This window comes from Anomalospiza imberbis, chromosome 6 (genome assembly GCF_031753505.1).
Source record: "Anomalospiza imberbis isolate Cuckoo-Finch-1a 21T00152 chromosome 6, ASM3175350v1, whole genome shotgun sequence".
Lineage (NCBI taxonomy): Eukaryota > Metazoa > Chordata > Aves > Passeriformes > Viduidae > Anomalospiza > Anomalospiza imberbis.
The window spans coordinates 5,423,308-5,437,258 of NC_089686.1; positions in this window are offsets into that span (position 1 = coordinate 5,423,308).

The following is a 13,951-nucleotide window of genomic DNA, read 5'->3' on the forward strand; positions in this document are numbered from 1 at the left end:
CCTCGGTGTTTTCTTTGTTGATGTATTCAGGGCTTTGTTAAAGTCATTCTTTATTTTCATTTTGCTGTGGGTTTTAAACATGGTGCAATTTGTTCTGGTTTTGTTATTAACAGTTTTCTGAATCTAGATGCAGTGCCACAGGTGTGTTTTTACCATGGTTAAATCAAGAGGCTTCATGACATAATGCCCTGTGCATGCAGATCAAATCGACCACCCCCATTTCCATCTCAATATATCACTGTCATTCACTTCCCTGCTGCTGTGCACTTAACCTCTGCTTTCCTATGTACCTACTTACATTCCTGCCTCCCCTTGAGAACAAGAATATGGGGAAGAGGAAAGGCTGAGCGATTCCCAGATGTATCAGCTTCCAAAAGAGATAATTTTTAAAAACTAATTTCCAGATTCCATTTCCTAGTTGCTCTATTTTTTTTCCCCCAGCTGGCGTTTGCATCCTGTTCCAGACCTGGATCATTTACACATTTTTTTCAGTTGTACTTTTAAGTGCTCTTTTAGATAATGGAAATTCATTAGATTTTTTTAAGCCCAGCTCAGCTCACAGTCATCCCCAGCAGTTAGAGCTGTGCCTTCAGTCCATGGTGTGCCTCAGACATCTGCCCAGTCTTGCCTAGCAGAGTCTTCAAAAACACCTCCAGAGTGCATCAAGGGAAATTAATTCTATGGCTCATGTACCCAGGAGTTAATTGAAAATTCTCCCTGCTTTTTCCAGGTGCTGAGAATTCAGACAAGGCTCAGGTAAAACTGTCCAACAACCCCAGAAGTCAAAAGTGGTTGTGGAGTCCGGTCAGACAGCAGCTGTGCTGCTGAGAGACTTCGGTCATCCAATGGCTTGGTCATAAAAACTGAGGGCAGATAAAGGGAAAGGAGAAATGAAATAAAGTAAGAATTATAAAGAGTCATAATGAGTCAAGCTAAAGGATTGTTCAGGATCCTGTGTCTGAGACAATCCAGTTTCAGCTGTCTAGAGAATGTGCACAGGGGAAAATCGGGAGCCAAATGATCCCTTTCACAAGGACTGAAAATCCTCTGCCCTCCTTCCTCAACATATCCTTGCAAATTTCCTGCAATCTTTGCTGAAAGATTTCCCGAGTCAGACACTGAAACCACATCCTTCTGTTTAACAGCCTTTGATGGAGGCAAATCCATAAATTTGTCTAATCTCATTTTTAATTCATTTATGCTTTCAGCTTCCATGGCATCCTGTAGCAATGAGTTCCACAATTTAATTATAGACTGCTTGAAGAAATACTTCCTTCTGTTTGTTCAGGACCTGCTGACGATTTCATGATGTGCTTGTACAGTAAGAAATAATGGCTGTAGTTCCTCACGTACATCTTCCATGCCAGTGTGGGACATAATTTATATGTTTTATATACCTCTGTGATTTAGTCCTCTAAATTTCTCCCCCGCTTTCTACGGGGAGCACTTCTATTTAGCCTCTCCTCAAATGGAAAATATTCCATGCAGCTGATCATTTTCAGTACTCTTCCTTGAGATTTTTCTAGCTATATTAAAAAAAATAGTCAGTGAGGAAGTGGGAAGAGGTCATTGCTTGTACAGTGTAAGATGTGGGTACACTGGGGATTTGCTGCTGCAGTGTGCTGGATTTTTGTCTCACCCTTCAGTGGTTATTAAATTTGTGTCTGTTTCTTTGGGTTTTTCTTCATTGTTCCCAAGTATTTCCCTATTATTTTCATTGAATTATCCACTATGACTCAGATAATTTTTCTTGAGATGTGATAGATAATTTGGAGCTCATTGGTGCATACCTACTCATGCCTGTTCCTCTTCCAGCTATCAATGTGGAGTTCTGTATCTATAGTTTCATTATCCAGTTACTCATATTTTATGAGGTCCCTTTTGCAACTCTTTGCAGACAGCTTTAGTTCTTACTAACCTAATTCAACATAATTTGTAGTCCTTGTCACATCACTGTTTTTCACTTCTTTAACTTCTTTTCTGCCTCTGTCAAGGTCAGGATTGAAGTGCTTGAGAAGATATTTCATATTCAGACTCAGATGTTTATTATTTCTTATCTATATCACAGTCTCACAAGTCATGAGTTCTACAGCATTCTACTAACAAGCTACAAAATGGCTAACCATCTTTCTCTACAAGGTCTTTTAAGGCTAAACTATCCAATTAAGAAATGACACCTAATTTTTTTTTTACTTTTAACCCAATGACAACCACCCATGCCCCGCAGTGTGCACTTTTTTATCCAATTACACAAAATCACCCAAACTCATGAAGGAGAAGGTGAAGAAGGACCAGCCTCTGCCCTAAAGACTCCATCTTGCTTTATATATATTACTATATCCTAAAACCTTAAACTCTAAGTTTTCCACCATGTGATATTACACACTTCTAATCAAACTCCACAGCCACAATCCCAGTGCCATCATTCAATTTTGGAAGCCTTCTCCATGGCCTCAGGTCAAGTGTCCTCTTGAGGGTGTGTGCCTTTCAGCACAGAAAGCCCAAAACTCTCAGTATCCAGGGTTCCAACAATTGTTTTCCACATCATTTATGAGTATGATGAGCAGGACAAAGCCTGCACTTGTCCCCCCTGATCATTACTGTGAGGTTCCATCCTTTGAACACTGTTTTGCCCTCTTTGCCTCCTCTCTCCAGCCATCACTTCCCACTCTTTTGCCATCTCTGCCTCCTCTCTCCAGCCATCATTTCCCACTCTTTTGCCATCTCTGCTTCCTCTTTCCATCCATCATTTCCCACTCTTTTGCCTCCAGCTCACTGAGCCTCCCGCCACTTCCCTCCCTCATGCCCAGCTTCCTGATTCTTCTCGCAACTCTGAATCTCCAGCTCCAGCTCTGCTGGGACAGAGATCCTTTCAGCCACTCGTGTGCTCTGGTTTTGGAGACCCTGCTCTTCAGGGAGCCTGAAAGCTGCCTGCGTTTGTTACAATTGTCTTAACAGGACCTTCATCCATCTCCTCCAATCCTGGTGAAACACCAGACAAAACAAACAAACAAACAAACAAAACAGGAGCAGTAGGATCTAACCCACATAACCATCTTCTGAATCCAACTGCAACCCCAAAACTCTAGAGATTAAAATGGTGTGTAAACTAATGCTAAAAGAAGTTGTTGCTTTCTGCCTGGCTTCTACCCAACTTGGACTTCTGGTATCTCCTGTGGTGATTGAGACTCTGGAGGCATTAAAATCCCACAGAAAAACCAAATTTGTTTTCCAAGAGTATTGTCAATACCAAACCTCACTGCAGTCAGTGAGAAGGGGATGTTTTGACCATCGAAACAGAATTTAGAAGCATGTTGCACAATTTGCTTCTTCCCATCCACACGTCACCAATTTCTGATTTGTCTCTCACACCATAATCTCATGAATAGTCCTCAGGGACACATGTGGTGCAGGCAGATTAATTTGGCCATAACTTTGAGTGGAAGAGATCAGGACAGTGTGGGCTGTGTTTGATGGATCGGGGTGGGGAAATCAGAGCGGCCATTCCTTCCCCTGCAGCAGGAGCAGCATCCAGTGCCCTCTGTCCTTGATTTGATTGAGGCAGCACCACGTTGTGTTTTCACTAACTTCTGTAAAGACATCTGAGATATCATTGTTTTATTGAAAGGTGAAGACTTCATCTGATCATGGCTGGTTTCATTCCAGGGTCTCACACAGGTATTACCAGTCCTCCCTCTAAATCCCCTTGAATTAAGTTTTGAGATGTTTCAAATACATATTTCATCAAAATACAAGGGAAATTTTGGATTCCCTCTATCCATTCAATTTTATAATTCTATTAAAAAAGCAATCAAATTTCCCTGGCAAGAGAGAATCAGTCTAACTTGATCCTAGTTCAATATGCAGAGTTTCATTATCATTGCCAAATTTAACATCTTTCTCATTCTTTCTCCTCTATTTTTTTTTCAGTATGTCCCTAGAAATGTGAGCTAGTTTTGGAAGGGAAAAGAACACTCCTGAGTCTGTCTTTATTAGCTCTGTGGCAGCACAGTCCTAGATCTGTCACACTGCTAGAAGCTGCTGGGACGTTGGGTGGCTTTTTCAAAGTATCCTTTGGGGTTGACCTGTACCAACACCAAGTAGCAAATTAATTCACTTCAGTCCTCTACTTGTGTAGTCTCGAGGCTCAGAGCTTGTCTCCCAAACATGCTAAGACAGTTAAAAAGGCTTTATTCACTGCGTGCCACCACCATTGCAGTACAGTATGTGCACTTCCTCTGTGAATTTATTCATGGATCTCATAAATCAGAGAATATTTTAGCATCCGTTATTTTTAAATACCTGAGTGTTTCTGAAATCAGACTTAATGCCAAATTTAGTTCAAGTTTGACCCTGGACTAGCATGTCAGACTCTTTCATGGTTTCTTTAATTGCTTTCAAACATTGATTAAAAATTGTAGCCTGGAAGTTCAGAAGAAATTACTCACCAGTATGGCTCTGAATTTTTAAAATTACATATTTCATGGTAGTAAATCCAGTGGGCTGGGCTGCAAACAGCAGCGTGTTATGACTCTATTTCTTCCAGCACAACTATTTATCATACTTATCTTTTTCCCCCAAACCTACAGAACTTTTGTCAGGAGATTATCTTATCCTTATGGACAATTGAACCTAAACAGCCAAGTTGTTTTTTTGTATTTTTCTCTAGATTTCACATTTGCTTCTATCCTTGCTTTCCATTAACATTTTCTGGTTTCTTCCTTCAACATTATAAACTGTAAGAAAAGCAAAGAGATTTTGGGAAATCCTTTTGGCTTTTCTCCTCTTACTGTGGTTCCCCCCAGATTCCTCCAGTTCAGTTCTCCCTCAGTTTGTTGTCTCACAGCCACAACTGCTCTCCATCACTGGTAAAATGCTGTTATCCACAATTTGCAATCCTTTGTGTTCCCTCTGCCTTCTCTGTCTTGGAGGAATCTATTGTGCTGTTTAATTCCTCAGTGCTGTAATGAGAGAGGGCCCTCATCATCTATTTAAGTTTATATAAAATTAATAAATATATAAGTAAGGACTATACAAGTGAATATCCATCATTCTGAAGCATTTCTCTTCAAACACTGGAAAAACAGGAACATAATCCTTACATTGGGAAAACAAGCTTCAGCCTAAGCCTTATCTAGAAAGCTAATTAGATTCTGAAGTAGAGAACTGGTTCATAAAAAAAAGCTGCTAATTAGCATGTCTTTCCATCTTTTACTCATCTGTTGGAATTAATTTGGTCTGTGGGAAGCACAACCAAGAAAAAAGTCTCATCAGCTGAATTCATTAAGTCTGCTGTCCCTCCTAACCCCAGAAGGCAATTTCTCTTCTCACATTTGAGTGTTGCTGTCGATAGCAAACCAGCCTTTGCCACTGTTGCTCCACTGGGTTTTTTGAAGAGTTTTGTTTAGTGAAATAAACAACTTGAAGCACAGCTGACCCAAGATGTGCTCAGGAATATGATGCTGTACTACACCCAGCATTCTGGGGAGCCACATTTCCCTTCCTCTGCAGGGAGCCAAGCACCTGATGCTGTCTGTGTTTGTGTTTCTGCCAACAGGGAAATTCTCCTCTTCGTTGTACTGACTGGAAATTCCCTCCTGAAACACACACCCACAACTTCCCCCACTCTGGGAATGAATAGTGACTGCCTTTAGGCCATGTGGACCTCATGTGCGTTTTGCTTTTTCTGCAAGTTTGTTTTGCTTGGGGTGATGATGTTTGGTTTCTGCTCTTTTTCCAGTTGCATCCAAAAGAGCACAAGAGATCCAGGTTCAGGTCTGATTCTTGACAGTACAAGGGGAAACGGTCTCGAGCTGCACCAAGAGAGGTTCAGGTTGGATATTAGGAACAATTTCCTCACTTGAAGAATGGTTAAGCATTGGAACAGGCTGTCCTGGAAATGGAGGAGCCCCCATTGCTGGAAGTGTTCACAAAGTGAGTGTATGTGGTCACAGTATGGTTTAATTTAAGCTTGATTATCTTGAAGGTTCTTACCAATGATTTTTAAATTATTTTATTTTATCACTCTATTGTATTCTATCTTTTTAATGACTTTATTCTATCATTCTATTCTATTTTCTTATAAATAATGAGAGAAGTGGTAAGATGAAGGTCTGGAAAAGGTGTGTACATGAACTTTTCAACATCAGATGTTACACAAACAACAGAAGCATCAGAGAAAAGCATTTTCTTCACTCCAAAAATGAAACACTGGAGTGTCCTGAGCCCTACTATCTGGTTCCTATATTATGCCCAGAAAGACTGGTGTATTATATTGCTAAAATAATTTCCCAGAAATGTGAGTGCAGCCTTTCAGCCACACTTTTGAAATCATAATCCCTCTCCCAGAGCAACTGAAAAGAGATGTCAGGACTCTTGATACTCAGGGCTGCACTGGCTGACACCTCTCCTGATGGAATCACTCCACATTTCAGATGGACTCAGTCACCTGGGCTTCTCAAAATTCTCCTTTGCCTTGGCAAAATCAGCACATCAAGCTGTCAGAGCACGGTCACTTCATAACAGAAACTCATACATAATCCTTTTGTTCTGGAACATTTTTACCTATGGCTATACAAGAGGGATCAAAGGCACGTTTTTTGGTGCTCCTTTTTCAAAAGAATACATCAGTTGTAGTCCTCAGAACTGGGCTGGAATTGTTCACTTTTTTTTTCTTTTTTTTTTTTTTTAATTAACTATAACACAAAGAGAGAGCCTTAATTTCTTATTTTAAAATAGAGTTGTTTTATGGTAATACAAGCTGATCATCTCTCAGTCTCCCTTTGCCTAAAGTATAACATTGTTTAGCAGCTTTCAGGATGTTTCATTAACTTATTCATTCACAATATTAACTTTGATTATTAATTCTATATTTCTAGCAATTTTGAGTTCTTTAGACTGTGTTCTAACTATTTTACAGTGGGGACCTGGTGACAGCTAAGTAGGATTTCCTGTTAGATTATTTTAAAAATGGCCTTATGTTTTGGATGTTTTCAATATTTATATTTTGAGGGGGTTTTGATATTTTAAGCTGTTCAAAACTCTAAATTGGGGGGGTTCTCCTCTCTCACAATTATAAGACAAAAAGTAAATTAATTCCATTTCCTGCTATCAATCTTCAGCTCATGAATTTGAACAAGAAATGTATTCCTTGGGCAACATAAAGGAAAACAAATTTGCACAATTAATTCAGCGAGCTGACATAGTCAGATGAGACTTTGAAACTTCCAGGTTCTTGCTCTCCTACAGAAAATCTAGAAGTTAATGTAATATCAAGGGGTCATTAAGAATACCACTATTTGCATTCACTATGTTTCTCTGCTCATTTGGATTAAAATTTGTCATTCATCTGTGGTTTTGGAATTTCCACTACCAGAGGCTTTTAAAAGCAGATTACAGAAACAGGACAGGGGGATGGTTTGGAAAAGGTCCATTCTGCCTTGGAGTGAAGGGGTGCCTTCCAAAGTGGCTTGCTAGCCTTGTTTCTCTGATGGAGGCCAAAAATATTAAGGAAAAAAAAAAAAAAGAAATACAAGAGAAATAAAAATATTCTTTTAAAGACTTCCTTAAGCTGGTTATGTAGGAGTCCATTACATGCTCAAAACAATGATTTAAAACATTTTTGTTCTGCAAATCACATCAGCAGTTCTCTTCATTAAAAGATACAAATAGCTCAAGGAAGATTTGCTGAAATCAGATTTCGGGTGCTCTCCTCATCATTTCTGCCAGAATGAGATTATAGGGCTTGGGCAGTTGTTTTGTGTTTTTTTTTTTTTTTTTTTTTTTTTCCATACAGACAGAACTATTAAGGTATTATTTCATCCTGGAAAGCTGAGGGCACTTGTTCCAGTCCTGCAGGTTTTCAATTTCCATTGTGCCTCAGAGAGACAGAGATGTGCTGTTCACCATGGAAGAGCTTAGGAAACTAATTCCTCAGGTGAGAATTCCTCATCTTTGTTGTTGAGAATTCCTGCATTTCTTTGTTGCTCTCAAGTGCCATTCTTTTGCCATAAATGTTAGACAAAATATTCAGTGCTACTTTTTTCGAGGTTCCCATTTCCTGGAGACCTCTGGTAGCTGTCGTTGCAGTGTGGCTGCAGCATTTGCTCAAGAACTCTCCTGACTCCTTTTGTTTGCTCCTCCCTGCCACCCTGGAGCAGGAGGTCTTGATCCTGAAGTAACCAGGCACTGGGAAAGGATTATTCATAAGGATGCCTCATAAGACTGAAATGATTCTTCCACACCTGCTCTGACAGTTGGGTTTCATGTCCTGTGTGTAGATAAAGCCAAAACCAGGGAAGAATACAACCAGAATCCAGCCTTCAGTGGGGACAAAACTGGCATCATTCCATGGGATTCAGTGGAGCTGCAGGAGTGCACAGCGACTGCAAATGAGGGCCAAATTTAAAGCTTTTTGTGGATGCCCCCTCCCTGGAAGTGTCCAAGGCTGGGTGGGATGGGACTTGGAGCAATTTGGTCTAGTGGAAGGTGTCCCTGCCATGGCAGGGGTTGGAATGGAATGGTCTTCAAGGACCCATCCAACCCAAACTACTCCATGATTTTATGATTCACAAGCCTGTAATGATACCATGTCCCATGGAAGATTTATTTTTGTTCCAGTGAAGCTTGTTCAGGCCTTGGATGAAAAGAAAGATAAAAAGGATGGAGACAAAGACAGTGATGTTTGTCAAAGTATTGGTGCAAGCACAGTTTCTTCCTTTATAAAAATCGGAAATATTCTTCACCACTAAGATGAAAGCACACTCAAATTCTGTATATGCAGATCCTCTTTAGAAAGCTTGGAGAATTTTGTTTCCCCCCTATAGTAAAAAATGCGGTGACCCTGGTTCAGGGAAGAAATGATGATGTCTGGCTCCAGATCAGAAGGCTGAAAGATGGCTTTAATACAACTATACTATATTACATTAATATACTATTTAAAGAGATACTATCCTATTCTACATACTTTCTTCTTACTTACCTGTCTAACTCAAACTCGTGACTCTCTGCTGAGAGCCCGAGCCACAGCTGGATCCCATTGGTCACTGACCCCAAACAACCTTCACCAGAATCCAACCCAGCAATCACTGCAGGTGAACAATCTCCACACCACATTCCACATGGGGAAAACAAAGGAGCAGAGATAAAGATTGTTTTCTCTTCTTCTCTCTGTGCTTCTCCTGAGAGACAGAATTACATCTCTCTGTCCAGAGAATGTGAATGTCACACCCCCCTCTTGGAGAAATTATTTACTTTATCATTCACAGGGTTTGGAAAATAAAAATTGTAATCTTTAAAGGGTTTAGTGCATTGGATATCATTGATAATTTACAAGGAAGGATAAAGCTGAAATCAGGTTTGGTTTCCACTTCATAGCTGAGACTCTGGCCTCCTTTTCTGGGTCTCAAACAAAATAAATGAACACACCATTACAGGGGCTGTTTTGTGAGTACTGTATACCAAAGAAAAATCCCTTCTTTGGGCCTTTTCTCTGTTTTCATCTACTTGATAAACCCGTGGATCACGTTGGTTAATTTAAGCAGAGCACTACAGCAGGAGCTCAGGCTGAAACAGTTTGCAGTGGATGGTCCTTTATCCCTTTTCTGAGCCAGAGCATTCCAAGCTGGGAACACCCATTGTGCAGCTGCAGCCCATACACACCTGGTATGTCAGAGCTTTTAGCTCTATTGAAGTGCATATTGCTGGGCCATCAGCTTTTAGTTAGGTAATTCAAATAATTTTGTGGGCATAACTTCATTACTTACTACTCAACAAGTCTGTGCCATTTGCAGATTTAATTGGCAGGGACCTGTGCTCCCATTTGGATGGTCAATAAGATGATTAGATAGCTTTATTAAATTGATCAATAATCATTAAAAATTTTTCCCCATTTCAAGATATGCTTTTAAGTCAATTTCTTATACAATTAACTTGTGCCCTGCAAATTCTATTTTATTCTATACTGCTTATTTTCATACATTTGGGTTCATAATTTGTGTGTGTATGTGTTCTTTTCCCCTTGCAGTCTGTTTATAACAACATTCCTCTGTAGCTACGTAGCTGATGGTTTCTGAACAATTCCCTGCTTCCATCAACATTTTCCATTTTCAAGCTACTCTCCCTATCAAAATTTATGTCAAAAATTGCTATGAGCTCTGGGACAGTGACCCTAACAAAAAAATGGCATGCATCCATTACTGCATAGTGATAATTTTTTGTTTGCATAAAGTGATCATGCCAAGACCATGAGTCACTAGGCAACTGCTAATTTATAGATCAGTTCTGATCTCATTTCTGTCTGTGAGCACGACACCCAGACCAGAGCTGGCTGAAGAAGTTGCTGCAATAATAAAACATTCTACAAGTGATGTTTTACCTATTGTTTTTAGAAGGACTAGTGAAGCTTTATTGGTTGGGGTATAATCTCCTTACAGACTCCCAACAGCTAAACCCAAAATAATCTGAGATAACTCAGCCTTCCTATGTGCTTCTGCAGATAGATGAGAAGCAGCCCCATTCCATGCAGGCAAGTGGCAGACTTGACAAAAACCACTTTTACCCTGCTGAATCCTGAAGATGAGGCTGTAACTAGTTTGGGATACTCCCACAGTGCTCCCTAAATAATATCTGTTTTTGGCAGTGCCAAAACCAAGTATGTGCTCTCTGCTCTCCTCCCCTGACCACACCCATGCCCGTGGCTCATGGGACTCTTGTGAACACACTCAATACATCACCACTCCTGCATCAAACCCTCGAAGTCTTGTATTGATGCCTTAGGATTTAGCTTTTCTATTTTTCAGGTCCTGTACTGCTTTAGTGTGTAACTCTAAAACTCCATGGCCTGTCAGCTGCTGTTCTCCCCTTTTGTTCAGACAAAACTATTCCTCTCTAGGCCTGAAACTCAAGGACACCTCATTGTCTCAGCCACGAGAGATGCAAATAACAGTGAACTGGGGGGGCAAACTTGGAGTAAATCACTTCATTACCTGAAACTGTATTGGAGGATTAAGCTCTGATATGTAGATGGACCAAACTTGTAACTGTATGAAAAACTTGTGACTGTTGTCCATCTTGGGTGTAGCCCCTTGGAGGCTTTGACTGCCCAAGGTGTCCCTAGTGAAGGCCTTCAATAAACACCTGCTTTTATTCTCTTAATTTTGTCTAGCCTCTGTTTTAGCCACTGCACAGCATCAGTTTCAGTAATAATTTTCTCGACCTCAGTGGGAGTAAGGACTCTGCCTTGTTAGATGGAGGCATCAGTGTAAGTAATCAGTTTTCCAACTGCTGCCTGTGCTCATCCTGCTTCCAGCCACAGCTGAAGGGGTGACACTACCCAGGTAGTATCTGTAAATCTGTTCTTTTAAACGCTTGTAAGACATAGCTGCATTTCGTATCAAAATATTTCAACTGCTAAAATTGTTAGGAAAAAAACACCCAATCCAAAAACTGTCTCATATATCTTACCTGGTACTAAAAGCTAAATGATAAGAGTTCTATTAAGGCTAAGGCACAGAGAGCCCAGTTTCTGAAATGGAATCTCTCTTAAACGTTTATATGAGCTCTATCATGACTGCTTCTTGCCATTTAATCTGACATTTCACCTAAACAGACACTGATTTGCAGAGATGATTCCAGAAGCACTTGGATTAATAAATGCCACAGTCAGAAATACCCCAGTGATACAAAGCAGAAGCAGACAAAAAGCCACACATAGATCACAAACAGTATTTTTTTAAGGATGGGGGACCCTTCTACAAGAAAATGCAAGGATGACTTTTTAGCAATGTCAGTGAAACTATCAAATATCAACACCCGTAGAAGGCAGAGACAGAAACACATGTCTGTGACACACTGTGATCCATGAGAATCTGGAGAACATCCGTTTCAAAAGTTTCCATGGCAGTCAGCAAAAGTACAGTGACAATTCCCAAAGTAAATATACAGCAGCAAAGCACCATCAGCACTTAAACAGTTGCTTTCACTGCTGTGAAATGATTTCAAATTATAGTAAAAGGCATTAGGAGAATTAGAGCAGAATGTGCCACAGCAGAAGGTAAAAGATAACACTCAAAGTGATTAATTCAGTCTGAGATAGGTTTAAAAATCCTTTACATTGAAAGAGAAACCTAGCAACTGCTGCCAGACATTTTAAAAATACTGTACATGCAAATATACATTTTAATGGCTTTATAAACCACCGCAAGATTATCTAGTAGTAACATTAGCAAGCCTTTAATGAGCTGAGTTAATGATTAATGTTGTAATGCTGCCCTGTATGTTTGCTGCAGCTAAAGAGATTAAGAATATTAGGCACTCAGATTTGAGGCTGCCAGAGCTGGTCACTCTGAGATGATTCAGTTACCTAGAAAGGGCCAAGGTGTTGATTTGTACAATAATTCCCTCCTGGTAAGATAGGAGCTCTTTCCAGTCAAGCAGAAATCCCTATACCCAAATTAGATCATTTGGCTTTCCTCACTGCCAACACTGAGTCATCCCCTCAGACACTCAGAAGCAAAAGCAGTTCCAATTTGCTACTGATAGTACCAATGAATCTCTGAATTTGGATGCCATGTCCAGGTTTAATGCTTGTCCATTCAATTACTGTTTAAAAATATCAAGCAGATCACAAAATGGTATCAGTTGGCCTTGTTGCAAAAACTAATTTACAGAGCAGATTGTCCCTAAGGTTCTTTGTCAATGAGAAAGGAAAGAAAAAAGGAGTAAATTGCTGTCAAGGAGAAAGGAAAGAAAAGAATTTGCTGGACAAGATCCTCTTTCTTGCAGAGGGTGGTGTAAAGGGAACAGAACACTTACACAAAATTACATTAAAATATCTCTAAAGAAAGCTCAGAGTAGACGACTGTTTTGCGGCTTTTTCCTTGAAATAGAAGATGTGCACACTTTTCAGATCATTAACATCTCTTCATTATAATTTCAAATTGTTCCATTATGTACTTGCCATGATATTTTAATTCAGGAGAACATATTTGGACTCATAGACTTGTTATAGACTTTTGCTAAAAGAAGCAGTACATATAAATATAAATATATATATATTTGTCTTTATGAGGCACCTACAGATACAAAGTCCAAGCTAAAACATCTTTTGCAAGGTGGAAATGTGGAAGGTTCTGCTTTCTGTGGGCTTGGAGGGACATCTTGTGACAGGAAAAAGCGGCACAAGCAACGAGCTGCAGACAGAAGATGCACCTTGGCAGAACGGCAGAAGCTGCTTGAGCAGTTTTCTCCCTCTCTACTAAAAATGTTTTTAAAAACTAATGTAAAGACTCCAACAAAAATCTTTCCAATTTGCAATAAATGTAACCTCCATACTCACAGACCAGACATCTCTGATGGCATTTGTTTCAGTGAGGATCCGATTTTCTGCCAAGCAATCCTACCCCTGGGAAACGTGCAGCTGGTCTCATTCCAAATAATGGGGGGAAAAATCCCCAAAAAAACCCATAGTGATTTAATTATAATTGATCTTACATTGATAAAATTATTCCAGTGTAAATGGCTCAGTGAGCACTTCTTTTTTGGTTTGACAATGGCCTATTTCAGGTGAGGCTCACATTTGTCACTGGTTTCAGCATCAGTAAACTCCTGCAGCTTGGCACAGTTAATCTCCATTTCCCCTGCCCCACGGACAGGACACCCTCCCATGGCACAGGACAGAGGAAAGCTCCCTAACCCTCCTTTTTTGACATTCCACAACCCAGTTTATCAGCCCCACTCTACACAAGAACAGAGCAAGAGGAGATGGCACTGCAGCTCAAATTTGCAGCCCAGCAAAGGGATGGGGAAGGTCTCCAAGGGGTTCTGTCAAAATGACAGCCAAGCAGGGCTGAGGAGCTCAAAAAAAACCCAATTTCCACCGTCTCCTTAGGGCTGGAGCACTGCTCCCATGGAGAAGGCTGGAAGAACTGGGGTACTTCAGCCTGGAGAAAAG